The sequence below is a fragment of the Phocoena sinus genome, chromosome 13, assembly GCF_008692025.1.
Source record: "Phocoena sinus isolate mPhoSin1 chromosome 13, mPhoSin1.pri, whole genome shotgun sequence".
Taxonomy (NCBI): domain Eukaryota; kingdom Metazoa; phylum Chordata; class Mammalia; order Artiodactyla; family Phocoenidae; genus Phocoena; species Phocoena sinus.
The window spans coordinates 38,224,569-38,242,080 of record NC_045775.1 but is presented as its reverse complement, the minus strand read 5'-3'; the positions used below and the strand labels follow the sequence as shown (position 1 = coordinate 38,242,080).

At 46.5% G+C, this 17,512-nt stretch overlaps 1 protein-coding gene across 7 annotated transcripts in view; it reads right to left on the bottom strand.

Annotated features, from left to right (window-relative positions):
* The window catches only part of EPAS1 (endothelial PAS domain protein 1), an 89,152-nt gene that overhangs the window by 51,106 nt on the left and 20,534 nt on the right, over positions 1 to 17,512 (bottom strand). The gene's annotated exons all lie outside the window — the stretch shown is intronic.

Sequence of the window (17,512 nt, the reverse complement as noted above, 5' to 3'; positions counted from 1 at the left end):
ACACATGAGATCTGGAGACCAAGGACATGAGGGAGATACCAGCGTCTGGCTGGGTCAGTGCTACTCGGATGCTGTCCTTATCCATCCACAGCCACCCAAAGTCTAACAAGTCAGGTCTCCTCTTCTGCCAGGAAGCATCTTACTTTTTATATTTTCTTTATGGGATTTCATTAAGCCTACTTTGGTGCCCCTCTCTCCCTTCACATCTTCCCCACCGCCATCATCTCATCCCTTCTTAGCTCTTAAAACTCCATGCCTTGGGGCCAGTTCCAGCCCTACTTCCCCCAGCCACTTCCCTGGCCACCTTCACTCCCTTCTCCAAGGGGCTTCCTGCCCAAATTTCTCACTGGCCCTCATTAAAGGGTCTTGCTGGCTTTTCTATGCAAACCTCCTGTTGCTATAACTAGACTGTAAGGACCTTGGTGCCTTGGTGGGGTGGGGCACAGACACCCATCTTCTACTTCTGTGCATCCTTCATGGGACCTTGGACCAGGGCAGACAAACTAAGTAAATATTTGCTGCTTGACTGTAAGGACAATTCAAGTGTGCCCTTTACTATTCTCCTTTCCCTCTCCGGGAGGAAAGAAAATGTGATCCCTGGTGCCTTGGCCTCCATCCCCAGCCCTGGAGACATTAGATAAAAGCCTTGCTCCTCTCCCGGGAGCTGCAGCTGGGTCAGCTGAGACTGTGTTTCGTTCTCTGCAGCTCCTCTCCCCTTCAGGGAGAGTTAAAGCGCTGGGAAGTCTGCTTCCCACTTGGAAATCTCCATTTCCTCACGCAGCGTGAACAAGAGAACATCTATGGACAGAGGCCGAGTGAGCCAACTGCACAGGGAGTGAACTCACTCTGAATGGGGCTGTTCTAACGCCCGCCAAGTCAAGTCATTAAGATGCCGTCCCTGAGGTGCAGCCCCCAGCGTCACCTCGAGATAGCCCCTCAAATCTTGTCGGCAGAGAGGATGAATGGTGAGTCCAGAGCCTGGTGAAAGCAGGCTCTTTCATGAGCGGGGGTGAGGGGGACAGGACCCCTGCGCTGGCACCCTCATGGGGGCCAGGGTGCTGCAGAGGAGGCAAAGCAGGAGGCCTCCTGTCTCCCACTCCCTCCCCCCCACACCACAAGGAAGTAAAATTAACCCCCTGCTTACACCGAGTGGCCCAAACAATTGCTCCTCAAAAGGCAACCAAGGGCTTGGGGGGGGCGGGCAGGGGGGGAGTAATAACATTAGAGAAAATATGTGCAGTGCCAAAAATAATCACTGTGTCATGAGAAAACAGAACTGGGCTGCCTCAGGGGCCAGCGCTGGGTATATTCAGGAAGAAGGGGGCAGAAATTCCCCTGGCAGTGTCGTCAGACATTCTGGCCGAAAAAAATTTTAAAAGCCAAAACTGGAATAGACAGTTGTCAGAGGGAACTCTTCTCAAGTACTGAACATGATTTTAAGGGTCAGTTCTCTCTTCTTCATTTTAGACACTTTAATTTCAAAGGAAACAACATTTGTTTCGTCTTTTCATCAGGACTGACACCTGATCATATGTTAATAGTGAAACACCCATAGGATCTGCCTTACTAATCCCAATTGGATGCCAGAACTCCTGGTGCCTGGTATTTAGAGCATTTCAAAACAGCAAGAGAAGGGTGGGATCTGAATGGGATCTCTCATTCCTCCCCCCATCCCGTAACCCCTTCTAGCCTCCCTGTCTACAGAATGAAGAAAGCGAGCAAAGGCAAAGGCAAAGGCAAAGGCAAAATGAAAGGAGAGAGAAAGGAACCCAGAGAGAACTCAGAGACCCTTTCTCTCCTTTAGAACCACAATTTTCAGCCTGTTTATATGGTCACAGGTCAAGCCTTTGCTTTGTCCCATTTCTGCCCTGTCATACTACGATGTGAAGTGAGATGTTCACACACATTTAACAAGCTACACTCCATTTTTTGGTAGAGAAGTCATCAAAAACCATGGGAAATGCCAAAAAGTCTTCCCCATATTACTATCATGCTCTCAAATGATAATATTGAGCAATCTGGGAAACAGGGTTGTGGCTTTTTTTCCCCCAGCAATAGCTTTTTCTCTCCACTCATTCAACAAATATTTGTGAATCTCTTTTCATGTGCTGGGGCTGTGAGCAATAGAGCGAAAGATGGAACGACCACTCCTGACCTCAGGGCGCTTGCAGAGAAGTGAAGAGTCAAGTCCCAAAGGCCTGGCCCAGTGGTCAGTGGATGCCACAGGAGTTTGAGCAAAGAGAGTCTGCAAGGCTGGACAACATGGGGGGAACGCGGCACCGGAGGGGGCATTCGAAGGAGGGGCAGTTACGGGGGGCAATCAGGAGGGCAGGAGGAATGAGAACAAAGACACTGCTGGGGAGTGAGCAGGGGTGCCGGTGTTCAGGAGACGGGCTGGAGGGGAGGGTGCAAGATGGGAAAAGTCAGAGTGGGGAGAATGCCTTCACTCAACACACATGGCTGAGTGACCACAAGATGCCAAGCACAGAGGAGGGCTGTCAACAAAAAAAGAACTGGGAAATAAAGCTGATGATCAGGTAATTGCCTACCCCACTGACTAGTTAGTGGCTGAGGTACCAGGTGGTGGGCAGCGCAGAACCCAGCCTGGATCCCTCTTCTGCTGGCTGTGTTTTTGCCACATGGGACAGCAAATGTGAGAACCCCTCTTCCTTGGGAGAAAAGCCAGGGGAAACAAGTCCCTTTGTTAAGAGCTCTAAATATGGCAGCAACCCTTGGGCCACCACAAGCTGGAGCCTCAGCTCAGCCCACAGAGACCTCAGCAAGGCATTCTTGCTGAATAGTAACTCAAACACTACCCATGGGATGAAAACAAAACTTGACCAAGGGTGCACGCGTCCTCTGGCTCCAGTGGTGTTGCGTTTATTTTCAGACTTTAGCCCCCTTCCTCTAGCTGTTTCCCCTTGCCCCTCACCTCCTTGACCACTAATCAAGAAGAATACACTTCCAATCAGACCTCAGAGAGAGGAACAGCACACCAGCGCAGCCCCCCTTTCCCCCGAACCATTTCAGCGCGTCATCTCCCTATTTAAAAAAGAGAAGTGGCTCCCTACTGCCCTCACGATGAAGTTCAAGCTCTAGATGCCCCTCAAGGTCTACCAGCCCCGGCTTTGCTTTCCAACCCTAGTTGCCACACGTCTGCAGCACACCCCCCCACTCCAGCCAGACAACACTCTGCACCACCACCCATAACTCAGCTCCCCACCTGCCACCCAGCTATGTTTTTCCCATCTGAAATGTGATCCTTCCTTTCCTACATTCCAAACCCTCTACTTTCAGAACCAGCATAGGCCCACCACCATCAGAGGCTTTCCTGATCACACTACCCAGCCCACACTGATCTCCCTCTCTCACCCCTGCCCTGAACGCCTGGAGAACTGAGCTGTTCCACTTAACTGCAAGGTAGTGTCACCTTAGTATTCCTCATCTCAAGGATCTTCTCTGAGGGCAGAGGCAAAATTTCAAGCCGCTTATGTATGACAGAGGCTGGCACTGCATCTTACCCCAACAATAACAATTTCGTCTAGCTCTTTCAGATACACACGGCGAGCTGGATGAAGGCTAAACCAGCCGTGATCTCCCAGCAGTGGGATTAGGATTGCAGAGTTATAATGCTTTGCTGCTTTCTGGGTAGAAAGTGGGTTAATAAAGAGGTGTGATGGTGGCTGCATTCATCACTAGGTTACCTAATATCCGATGACTCCTCGCTGTTCCCGGGAAACAGATCCCCATACCCTAAGGATGTTTTCTTATGAAGCTGCTGGCTGGGCCTGCTGTCCACATCACAGGGGGTGTTCAGTGAGCCAGATGCCAGTCAGCTTTCACTGACACTGGTGAACAAGCGCGGACAGCGGTGGCCCCCTCCTTCCCTACTCCCCCTTCCCCTCCTCTCCCTCCTCTTCCCTACCCTCCAGATGAGACCAGGGAGGTTTCTGCCTCTGACCCCACCTCCCTGACACAACAGAACCGTCTGTTGCCCAATACCACCCATTGCCCAAAGCCCTCATGTCATATGTGTAGATGACCTTCTGGGAGTCAGATTTCTGGTAAGGAGGATGCCAGGGCTTGGCCAGGGTTCCACCCCTTCGGTGATGTAACATGGAGGTGAGAAAATGGGCCAACCCAAGAAAAGAAAAAGAAAAAAAGCTACCAGACACAAAAATCCTAAGGGAAGAGAACCAAACAATTTAAAAACCCAATACAACCCTAAAGGTAAGCAAGTGGGGTAGGAGAATAACCCACACTTTGGAATAAACCATTAGCTAAAACGTCAATGTTTAAAAATCTAGTCCCCTAACCTCAACCCCACCCCCTAACACACACACACACACACACACACACACACACACACACACACACCAGACCAGGAGGGGGTTAACAGAACCCAGCTGCTCCCCTTATCTGACTAACCTGCTAATGGCAAATCTCTGGTACTGAGATTCTATCAGTGATTGCTGCAAATCACTTTTATTAGAGATAATGTCATTTTTACTTCATTATCCAGCCCAGCAGTCAAAGAGAAAATAAGTCGATATTATTTCTGTGAAACACCAGTTCTGTCCATTAATGCTGACAGGTGACAGGGAACTGAAACTCTTGCCTACACTTTTCAGGAGATTTTGGTCAAAAGACTGGGAGGTTAACCCTCAGAATCCTGGGCCAAGCAGAGCGCCCTCAGCAGCAAAGCCCGGTTTCTGTGTTTGGGACGCTGGCCCCCTGACTGCTTGGGAAAGGGCCGGGGGCTACACAGCCCTATAACATCCAGGCATGCGAGTGGGGCAGCGCTGCCAATTCCGCTCTGCAGAAAGCAATAATTAACATGTGAGTCAGCAGCACAGAAAGACTTTAAGCCCAGGGGAAAAACAGCCCCAAAGTCCCTGTAGCCTCAAAGGCCACAGTGGGTTTGATTAAACCATTTAGAAGATTAGCCCCCATGTGGGGAGACCTGAGTGGAGGGGCGCTGTGTAACCCTGGTGGTGGTTCTCATGACTTGTCTCTCAGCTGTGTCTGGGACACTGCAAATCCTGCTGCCGGTGCGAAGGAGGGTAAGGTTCATTTCTCCATAATCGACTAAGAAATGCTGTTTTCTGTGTTCCTGCTTGGTTGTTTCTAATTATTTAAAAAATGCCAGATGCAGCTCTGGTTTCATTGGAGTGACTTCTGATCGCCTTCAAGATTGTGACAAACCCATCTGTCCTATACACACTACATCCCCCAACTTTGTGGCATGTAGAAGAAAGTCCTAAAGCAACCAGTGTTTTAAAAAGGCACCGTCACTGAGCTCAAAGAGCAAGTACTCCCCTGCATTTTAGCCTTTTGGCAAGAAGTTCGGCTCTTTGGAATTTAAATCCCATCTGGCATTTATGTTTGGTGAAATTTTGCTTTCATTAAGTCAACGTTTATTGAGTGTCCACTCGGCACTGGGGGATACAGAAGGAAAGACAGGTCCCTGCCCACAATGAGCTGACAGCCTAGTGAGGGGGATGGACAAGCAGGCCAGGGCATGGGCTAGATGGACCATCTGGGCTTGGGAGCTCAGACGCTTCCTCTGTGATCCAGGGCAAGTCACTTAGGTTTCTCTAAACCTCGGTGTCCTGTAAAACAGTTCCTCTCAAAGTCCCTGCCTCCTGGGCTCTTGTGTGGAGTAAGTGCTACACACACGCAGTGTGCTTAGAATCATGCCTGACGTGTAGGATTGAAACTGTTGCTGCAGAAGTCAGTAACCAGAGCTCTGGGAGCACAGCGGGTGCCCTGACCAAGGCGAGGAGAAAGGGAGACTACAGAGGGCTTCTCAGGGAGATATTAAGGACAATAGGAGTGAGCCAGGACAAAGGGGGTGAAGGGGTTCCCGAGAAGATGGTGCAGAATCAGGCCTGGTGAGGCCTGGTAAAGAGGCGCTCAGCTCAGGTGTTAGGAGCACGGGCCTTAACCAATCAGGGCCGACCCAGAACAACGGGTGGGACTGTGCCTCCCGAGGTGTCCCAGGGTGCCCTCAGCCAGAAGCAGAAGCCTGGGTTAGCTGAAGCATGGGGCAACCCTGTTGTGGCATTTCTTCTATTTTTGCATTCCTTGTGCTTTGACAATGAGATGATTGTGTGGATATTACAGGAGGTGATTATCTCCATGGGCACTGAGCCTGTTTTGGCGCAAAGACCTTCCCTAGCCAGAGCCAAGGCTTCCGAGGTCACAGCTAAGTTGCCGATTCTAGAGAACCTCCAACAAACCTCAAGGCCACCAAGGGAACTTGCTCTTCGCAGGATGGCTTATTTTAAAAGATAAGCTGCACTAAGCGGGTGCAGGACAGGAGGCAGCCTGTTCATGGGGTATTTTCAATTCAGGGTCTGTGTACTAAACTTCCCCGTGTGCAGGGACTGGGGGCTGGGGTGCAGAGAAAGGCAGCCTCTGCCACGAAGCAGTAACAGCTCAGCAACAGACATCCACATAGCTGGGCTCTGTTTATGAAGCCCTGGTACTGTAGACCTCTGTGGGACTAGGGGTGCCTGGTGCAGTTCATGCCATCACAGGGATGGGAGAGCACAGAGCTTACTGGTCATGATTAAAAGTATGAAGATGGAAACTTGGAGGAAAAGTTTCAAGAAAAAGGAAACAATTAAAATATCTTCTGCTTGTTACAAATGTTCTGGGACCTCAAGCAGAATATGTTCTGCAGTTACACATTCCTAATTGGATATGTCCTTCTGTGAATGGTGCACCTTGATGTCTATAGATGAACTTCTTAGCTTGTGAGGGAACAGCTAGGGAAATTTAAATGTCTAATAGTCCATGCGAGGCAGGCAGAGACTATAGAGATAGCCAGTGGTGTTTTATCCTTAGGAAAGTTTTTTTTTTTTCTAACAGAACTCTTATTATTTTCTTAGAAACTGAAATAGAGATGAGCACAGGCAAATGAACAAGCACGGTGTCCAGAAAAAAAATCTCGTCTTAGTGGGAGCCCTCCTCGGCCCTATCACCTTTTAGCTACTGGGTTCCCTGAACATCTCCCTGTTCTGTTCCAGGCCTCCCCTTACCTCACCCTAGGACAGCCTACATGCTCCTCTCCTCCCGGACAAGGACCCAGAGAGTAGGGGCTGAGACCTAGGAAAGTAGGAGCATTCTGGAAACGGTGCCTCCCATCCTGTTGTTGCCTAGCACCCAGATGACAATCCCCAAACCAGCGTCAGTAGTGTAGGTCTCCGCTTTTGGACATGGTCTAATCATCCAGGAAGGATTTCTGGAACTGCCCTTATTAAGGAAAAGAAATGTAATATGTAACTTGACTTTAAAAATCCAGGAAGCTCTAACACTCTATCAAGTTCTTAAGACATTTTCTTTGCTCCGTAATCCTTGGCCAAGTTCAAAGGTGAGCACTTTCCCAGAGACTCATTAGGAATAATGTTTATTTCATACATTTGGAGGTTGCAAAGTTTGATTCCATCTTGCTTATCTGGGAAAAAATAACTTTTTTATGAAAGTAAAAGAGCGGAAAAGGGAGAATGAGAGAGGGTACAATTTGGAGAGAAAGGTGCTTGGAAAACTGGCCTAGAAAGCAGACCCGAGGTTCCGAACCGTTTTCATCTCCGATTTTTTCCAAAGGGCTGTAACAGCAAGTCACTGCACCATTCACCCTTCTGAACCTCCATGACCCCATCTGTCCTCCCTACCTTGGTGGGTGCCTGTGTGGAGGTGTGTTTTTGATGGCAAATACGATATATGCTCATGTCTTCACAGAGGGTGCTGACATGTATCACAGGATTTCTGGGTGCCCTACTCTGAAGGAAATTTGGCTGAGAGCTCTGTGAGGGTTTGTGGTCTGCTCATCTGAAGCCAGGATGTCATGAACCGGCCTGTCAAGCCAGGCCATTGCTGACCGCTTGGGTGATGAGCAGAAATTCTCAGTGACTGGTTGAGGTCAGGGAGATTATGCTACCTCGCTTCCTTCCCCCACACCTAACTGGCTTTGCCGCCTCCCATGTTTGTTTAGCGAGGAGTAGTTGCGGGGTGGGGGGGGGGGGGACACTGGTGGGGGAAATGGACATACCTGGTGCCTCTACCCACCTTATCTGCCAACTTGACCTTGCCTCCACTCATTCTCCAAGGCCCACTCAAGCCCCTGGTTCACCCCTTCCAGGAGGTGTCTCCAGTTTCCTAGACAGGGTAAACTTACTGTCTATACCAGTCTTTTGGCACGCATCAATCTGCCAACTATTGTTAAGCGTCTTGTCACTTGTGTAGGCCAGGGTCACTAATGGTCTAATCTGCACATCTACCTTGAGAAACTGAGATAGTAGGGCTGCAGGAGGCAGGTTTCTCAAAACCTAAGTGCAAACACTGCTGGAGAGAGAGGGCCTAGAGTCCCTAAGGGGGAGGGTGGGGAACATTAGGAGCAGAACTCATCCTTGATACGGAGGCATGAGGAATACTAAGCTCTACCAAAGCTGTGGCTGGAGGGCTCTGCAGGGCCACCTCTGTGTGCTGCCCTCTAGAGGAGGGGCTGAGAACACCGCCGGATGCCCAGGTTGTTCAAATCTGAGGCGTGCAAGTGAACTAACACTATAGGTTCTACAAGAATGACCATCCAGGAATACATGGAAAACCAGGGTGTGCCTCTTTATAGTTTCAGACCATATAATGCTTTAAGCAAGGAGTTTTACAGATCTTACTCCATCTAAATCCTAAATAGATAACTGTTGTTTTTCTACAGTTTAACTTTTTTTTAAAAAATTAATTTATTTTTGGCTGTGTTGGGTCTTCATTGCTGCATGGGCTTTCTCTAGTTGTGGCGAGTGGGGGCTACTCTTTGTTGTGGTGCACGGGCTTCTCACTGCAGTGGCTTCTCTTGTTGTGGAGCACGGGCTCTAGACGCGCGGGCTTCAGTAGTTGTGGAGCACGGGCTTAGTTGGTCTGTGGCATGTGGGATCTTCCCGGATCAGGGATCGCACCCATGTCCCCTGCATTGGCAGGCGGATTCTTAACCACTGCACCACCAGGGAAGCCCCTACAGTTCAACTTTAACTTAAATATTAATGGAATGTTCCAAGCTTCAGAATTCTGGGATTTGGTGAACAAGGCTGAGCTCTTGTCTACAGCCTTTGTAGCTCTATATATTGGACTGATGGCTGCTGTCAAATCTCTCGACTATTCTGGTCCACTCTAAGCTCTCTACTTCTATTCTCTCATACCCATAAGACCAAGTTTTTAATTTCTAATATTCTCTAATTCTCCAAAACTATCCTGAATATTAATGTCCTCTCCTCACGTAGATTATAGCTTCTTGAGGGCTGGGAGCACATATTCCACCTTTTCTCTTTCCCACCGCGCTTAGCACAGTACTGGGTACACAGCAGGCACTTAATGTACACACAATCGCAGAATAATAGAATTTTAGAATAAATAAAATATTAGCATTTATCCAGTCCAACCCAGTCCCTTTAATGTACAGATGAGGAAACTGAGGCCTGGAGGTTGTCAGTCACTAACTTAAGGTCAGCACAGGCCCTCCTTTCTAGTCTTAGAGCTAAGACCAACTTTATGAGCATTAAAACATAACCTCTGACAGTACTATAATGACTCCCACTTTGCAGTTGAGGGAACAGAGGTACAGAGTGTTTAAGGGACTTATCCCAGATGCCTCAACAAATAAGGGCAGATCCAGGGCTTGAATGCAGGCTATCTGGCTGCAGGGCCATGCTCAACACCACTGTATCCCGCTTCTCCTCTGCAGAAGCCCTGAAACCACACGCCCCGCTTCCCCGTCATGGCATTCATCATCTCCTGCCTTGGCTGCGATCGCCTCTATGCTTGTCCTCCCCTTACCCAGCCCCCACTAAACTGTAGCTCCTACGGGCAGAAACAGAAATGCCTCATTTTCTCTTGACGCTCTAGGGTCTCCAGCCCAGTGCCTTTGCTACAGTGGGTGTTTGTTGAATCAAACTCCAAGAAAATACAAATAAAGTATGGTAGGCTAGATAAGGCAATCGATTTCTTCCTCCTAAAGTACTATGCAGAACTGTAATACTTGTTTGCCCCATGAAGGAGATAGGAATCTATTAGGAGTGCAAATGCCTTTGCCAGGGCCTCTCCACCCTGGCCAAACGTTGCCCAACTCTTGTACAACCATGAAGTCCTGTGGGAGGTTCATCCCCCCAGGCAGGTGACCCAGCCACTCCTTTCCACAGCCTATTCATGTGTTTTATTCCCTTGTTCTTTCACTCTGTACAGAAGACTTCATCCTGGTCCACATACCTAAGTCTTATTTCCCTTGATATTAGGTAGCTGGGACTGCAAGCCAATGTGAAAAGCAAATTCGCCACTCCCTCGGCTTCTCCCAGGAGCTGCTGGTGGGAGTCCCAGCAATGACTACTAGTTTCAAGTGTATCCCAAACCCACCAAGGAGAGGAAACTGGGCTATCCTAAGGGACAACTGAAGCCCAATCCCAGCAGCGCAGAATCATTTCCATTTCACATTGAATGTCACTCTTTTCTCAAATATTCAAAATAGCATCCATGCTATTCCAAGGCTGCCCCTTATGAAGACTAACTGGGCCCCATAATTATAGTTTTCTTTGCTGGAAATAATCACTACAGCTCAGCTATTTTCTCTCTTCAGGATTTAAATGGGGTGGAGGTGAGGGGCTTTTATTAACCTTATACATAGCTGTTTTCTGTTTCTTCTATATTTGGTGTCCTTGTCTTAAAGGTCAAAGGCCCTAACACAAATTCTGAAAACGATCATGCTAATAAAGTTGTAAGTTTTTCTCCCATGCAGCAGCTATGGCTAACTGTAAAGAAAACCTTCTGGGAGTGAAGGTGCGCATCCTGATGGAGTTTTTCTGTAGCCGACGGCAGAACAGAGAAGATGGTTATGGAATCTTCCTCCAACGCCTGCCTGATACCACTGGTCCACAGGCCAGAATTCTCTTGCTGAGCAATAGAAAGGCTGACCAGTGACTGCACAGTTACCCCCTACTGATCTGATTCGCCTGGATTCTTAGATAAACTGGCAGGAGGTCACCACCCGAGTGAATCATATCATCCTTCACCTGCCTATGGAACATTCTTACATTGAGACTATTAGGGCTTTTACCATGAAGGAAGCACACCCTTGGTGCCTCTTCCAGTGCCTCACCCCAAGGAAACACCCACATCAGCAGAATTGTTCTTTATGCTCTGTCTTATATGCTCCTCTCCCATCTCCAATGGATGGGGCAAAACAGAACCCTCCCCCTCAAATAACTATCTAAAAATGTCAAGAAACATTAATATTCTAATATAACACAATGTTTATTTTAAAACCCTTTATCATTTAAGACTCTGACTTAGAACATCCAGAAGCAATGCCCACTGGAGAGCACTGGGTCAAACAGGTCTAAGGAAGCCTTCTTCTCTGTGCTTTCTGGTAGGGAAGTAGGGTCTTCCCAGGGGCCTGTCCTTAGGGGGCTTCTCTGCTCCATCTGGAAAGGTCCACTTGACCCTAAGGATTAACTGGATCTTTTGTTTTCTCTTTCAATGTTATACGAGCTACAGAACATACCTAAACGATTAAACAACTTCTGTGTCAATGGGGAATTCCCCAATCTAACACTATAGCTAAAGTCTCTACCCACACTAGGCAGGACAGATGTATGGCTCATACAGACTGCGAGACTGGTTCCAGCTAAATACATTCCCAGGGCAGAGCAGAAACATTAGTGGGTTTTGGATTTCCCTACCCTTGCCATTTAATAAAATAGGCTCCAAATGGAGGACTCTGCCTCAAATGTAAAGCCTTTTATAAGGTGCAGTTAGTTTCCCACTTACGTAGCTGGATTTAATACATGGCTTTAAAACTTACCCTGGAAAAAAATCTTGTCACCCAGAAGCTGCCCAAAGATGACCATTTTTCATTCTAACCAGCCTCAGTCTTGCCCACCACAAGGCATCATCACAACCAAAGTGGTTAGAGATGATGCCACTCCTTTTTTTGAGCACAATATCTATATGCTACTCCCAAACCAAGGTGGATTTCTCAAGGCATGTATACTATTCAGCCACAACAGGGGACATCGTGAAGGAACCTCTTTTTTTCCTCTGGAGGCCCTATGTTCAAGTTTTTTAACCATTAAATAACCTGTACTTACTAATCTATTTCATTCGACCTGCATGGCTATGGTCATGGCTTTCAGTGACCAGTTGAGTCGTCCTTGTGTGTCTGCATGAGACTGACTTCCAATCCCATAAATGGCTTCATCAAAGACCCATAGAGCATCTTGGAAAGTTTTCTTGTCTCTGGACATATTGTTGGATGAAATATTCCTTCCTCCTTTTGCCAGTTGGGCTACACAGGAAGTCTCATTAAAAAAGAACGAAAAAGAGCATGACTATAAGCATGCTCATAAAGAAACACAGGCATCAGGAATGTGCAGAGAGAGTTGAGTTTTCTATACAAAGGGGGGATGCTAAATACCATAAAGTCTTTCCTCTCAAAACAATCCAGAAGGCAAAACCCAGGAAGGCCTTCAAGGCAATAAATATAAATGCTCCCTGTCATCGTGTCCTGGTTTGGCCAGAGACAGCCCGGGACCAGTTTGTTCTCAGGGTGATTTTTCCCCACCTCCAACATACACCTTCCCTATTCATGCACTTTTCAACCCTGGCACAGATGACCTCATCTCTAATCTTCCTCTCAACCCCATCATGTGCGCATTTCAGATCTGAAATGCAAATCACTTAGAAAAATACATGCGCACAAACACCCAGACACCTGCTCCCTCTCGTTTCAGATACATAGGGTAGATGCACACAAGCACGCCTTACATGTACGCATATGAACATTAATTACACTGTTTCTTTTTCCCAAGGTTTTTAAAAAAAGATCTGTAGTATTTTCAGATGATGAATATTTGTTGAGTATCTACTAACACAGGCCTTGCTAAGTACTTTTATACGTCTAGAGCGGGGCACTCTAGACGTATAAAAACTTAATTCATCCTGCCCTTGCTTTTAAAAAACAGCAGGTGAGACAAGAGATCTCCCTGTACACACACTAGCAACAGACTAAATATTTGTTGTTAGTGGTGATGAGGGTCAGACATTGTGTGGGCTAGCAGAAACATGAAAGATAGTGATGGATTTTATTCTAGAAGACAGGAGAATCACACCTGACACAATCAGCTTCCATGGGTCACCCACATACGTAGTTTAGAAGACTCTTGACCTCTGAAAAACTCTGCTTTGTTGTCCATTAACTCCCTTTGGAAAATATATAAACAAGTGTCCAAGGGATATAACAATGGTGATGCCTCATATAATTCACAATTTTTAGAGGAAAAAATTAACTATTCCCTTGACCAGTTTAATCAGTTTTCTACCAATCTCTCATTTCAAACCTGTGGATGACTCTGGGAGTCAGAGAAGCTATGTAAATTCAAGGTGTTATCCTGTTCAATCTTACTTATTTCTGCTGTCCGTTTGTTAAAAGACTTCATCAGGCGAGGACACAGTTGTCTCTGGCACCTACTTTATCTTTCTTAAGTATTTATTGAGCACTATTTTCTACTCATCACTGAACTTAGTGACAAATAATGGAATAACTAATTTTTAGAATAACATGTAGTAGATATAAATTAGAAAAATAATGGCAGCTTAAAATAAATCGCCTTATTAACATCATCTAGATTTAGAACTTCTTAAGGGTAAGGGCCCCTAGTCCCACCCTGCCTGGGTGCTGAATGAAGAATCTAGCTGATGACCCCCGAGGTCCCAGCACAGTCTGGGACAGCTATGCTTCCCATAGCTCCCAATCCACTAACCGCTTCCTTCCTAAGCAGAGCAGACTTGAGCTCAGGTTAGGGCTCTTTTTAGATGTTAATAGATTGCTTTTTGGTAATGTCTCTATTTTAGGGAGGATGTATTTGTTGGTAAAATAACTCATTTCAGCTCCCACTGATTGGTAGGTATGGCTATCAGGAGCAGTGTAGGAAGGATTCCAAGGCCACCTCTGGGTTCAGAGGTCCTGTGATCGATTAATACTGCCTGTCCCCAGGGGTGGATTAGATGAGGGATGCTCAAGGGCTGTGCATCTACCACTCCTCATATAACGGGAAGAGCAGAGGCTTTGGAGTGAGAGCCCCCAGCTTCAAATCTGGGCTTTGGCGCTCTGTCTACAGGATCTGAGAAAAGTCACTTTGCCTCTCTACAACTCAGCTCTTCATCTGTAAATGGGAATAATTTCTATTTCATAGGGTCCATGTAAAGCAGTTGTTCTCAAAGTGTGGTCCTCAGGCCAGCAGCATCAACGTCACCTGGAAACTTGCTGGAAAGGCAAAATCTTAGGCCCCACCCCAGACCTTCTGAATAAGAAATTCTGGGCATGAGGCCCAGCAATCTGAGTTTTAATGAGCCCCCACGTGGTTCCGATGTCTGCTAAAGTTTGGAAGCCCTACTGTAGAATCCCATACTAAATGATAAGACCTATAGTACTTATTTTAAGGACAGAAGTCAGGTCTTTCACCTGCTACACACTGTCCAGCAAAGTGCCAGGCTTACCACAGGTGCTCAATAAATTCTAATTTCTTTCCCTTTCTTGTCAAAATATAAGCTGCCAGGGCCTTCCCTGGTGGCGCAGTGGTTGAGAGTCCGCCTGCCGATGCAGGGGACACGGGTTCGTGCCCCGGTCCAGGAAGATCCCACATGCCGCAGAGCGGCTGGACCCGTGAGCCATGGCCGCTGAGCCTGCGCGTCCGGAGCCTGTGCTCCGCAGCGGGAGAGGCCACAGCAGTGAGAGGCCCGCGTACCACAAAAAAAAAAAAAAGTATATATATATATATATATATATATATATATATATATATATATATATATATATATATATATAAGCTGCCAGCACAAGAACCTATGGGGTGGGGAAGAGCAGGGTGTGCATGTTGTTTCAGGTGGAGGAATTAGACAGTGGTGTGGTTCAAAGACCTAAGCAAGCCTGTGGCAAGATGTCTGGGGGATTTCCTCCCCACAGAGAGGAAGGAGGATGGGCTCAGGTCTCTGGAGCTGATGACAACAATGATCTTCTCAGGGATGAGGGCTACTTATGCCTACACAACACGCCAAAGCAGGAAGGATCACACACAGCAGGCTTGTCTTAGTTAAACCTCATCCAAAGAGGTGCCATTCCTTCAGTACCAAAGCCCTTTTTTACCGAAGTATAAGTGACTTACAATTTTCTATTAGTTTCAGGTGTCAAAGACCTCTATTTTAAAATTGTTTCACTTGTTCCACAGTACAGACTTTGACAACAGGTCTACTGAGGTGGCAGTACATAATCATCGCACGGTACTGCCCTCCCCCCCACCCCTCAGCCCCAGCAAACATCACTGCACTGACAGTTTCATGTGCCTCACAGGTATCAACAGTGGTGCAATGACTTCCATCCCCACAGGACATCACGCATGTGGCAATGTATTTATAAGGACAAACTGCAAATCATTAGGGAAATGCAAATTAGAACCACAGTGAAATACCACTTCACATCCACTAGGATGGCTTTCATGTGAAAACAACAATAACTAAAACAGAAAAAATGGCAAGGATGTGAAGAAATTGGAACCCTGGTGGGAAGGTAAAATGGTACAGCTGTTGTGGAAGACACTAAGGCAGTTCTGTAAAAAATTAAACATAAAATTGGGACTCCCCTGGTGGTCCAGTGGCTAGGACTCTGTGCTCCCAGTGCAGGGGGCCTGGGTTTGATCCCTGGTCAGGGAACTGAATCCCTCATGCTGCAACCAGGAGTTCGCATGCCGCAGCTAAGAGTTTGCATGCTGCACCTAAAGAGCCCACATGCCGTGACGAAGATCCCGCACGCAGCATCGAGGAACCTGCATGCAGCAGCTAAGACTCGGCGCAGGTAATAAGTAAGTAGGTAAATAAATAAATAAATAAATAAATAAATAAAATTACCACACGATCCAGCAATTCCACTCTTATGTGTATACCCAAAACAACTAAAAGCAGGGACTCAAACAGATATTTGTATGCCCACGTTCCTAGCAGCATTATTCACAACAGCTGAAGGTAGAAACAAACCAAATTCCATTTACGGAAGAATAAACCAAATGTGGTATATACATACAATGTAATATTATTCAGCCTTTAAAAGGAATGAGTACCATTTTCGGAAGCAGCAGCATAGCACAGGGAGATCAGCTCGGCGCTTTGCAATGACCTAGAGGGGTGGGATAGGAAGGATGGGAGGGAGGCTCAAGAGGGAGGGGATACGGGGACACATGTATGCATATGGCTGATCTGCTTTGTCGTGCAACAGAAACTAACATGGTATTGTGAAGCAATTATACTCTAATAAAGATCCATTTTAAAAAAAGGAATGAAATTCTGACACATGCTACAACACGAATGAAACTTGAAAACACTATGAAAAGTGAAATAAGCAAGACAAAAAAGGACAAATATTGTGTGATTCCACTTACGAGGTACCTAAAATAGTCAAATTCATAGAGAAAAATAGAATAGTGGTTACTAGCAGCTTGGGAGAGGGAGAAATGGGAGTTATTTTTTAATGGATATAGACTTTCCAATTTGGGACGATGGAAAATTTCTTGAGATGGATAGTGGTGTTGGCTGTGCAACAGTGGGAGTATACTTAATGCCACTGAACTGAACACTTAAAAATGGTTAAAATGGTAATTTTTACGTTTTATATATACTTTACCACAATAAACAAAAGAGTAGTTAACCACTCTCACTCCACCACGGCCACAAAAGGAAATAGGTATCACAATATAAACCTTCTGCATCTATAGTACTACTAAATTCTCACCAAAGTAAATGTCCTGAATAAAAAGGACTCTAAAACCTCTGCATGCTTGAAAATCTAAACTGATTATGGCAGCAACACCCTTTCAAGACAAACAGTGTTCTCAATTTACTTTGGCTTGCCATGTTATGAGCACATCTGATGTGAAAAGGAGACACAGCTGAAAATGGAGATTTGGCTGTGACTCTCCGATGTGTTCACTCAGAGGCTTCAAAATCCCCATCCTTCTTCCCGTTAATGAAGGTTTGCTTCGACCTTTCCATTAGCCCACAAACTACTATTAAAAAAGCCATTTATCAGATTAACACTGAGTACTGCAAAAGTCATCTGCAAGCGGCGTGCACTTTTCCACGTAGGGGTTGCCATGCCAACGGCTGCTCCATGTTCATTGTACAGGAGTATCAACTTCAACAAAGTCCTGTTTCATAATTCTGAGGACCAATTCCATCTTACTGTCCCTCTGCACTTCCCAAATGTGCACACATGACAAAGACCCCACCAAAATCAGGTAATGACCAAGAAAGGGAGCAATTAAAAAACTGACTTGCTAAATGTCCACGTACCGAAAATGTTGCAAGGCAGACAAACATTACATTATTTCCTCTCTCTAACTCTTATCCCCATCCCAAAGAAGTACAATCAAAGAATTTGATGTAAGAACAGTTTGGCCAGTAATTCTCAAAAATGGAATCC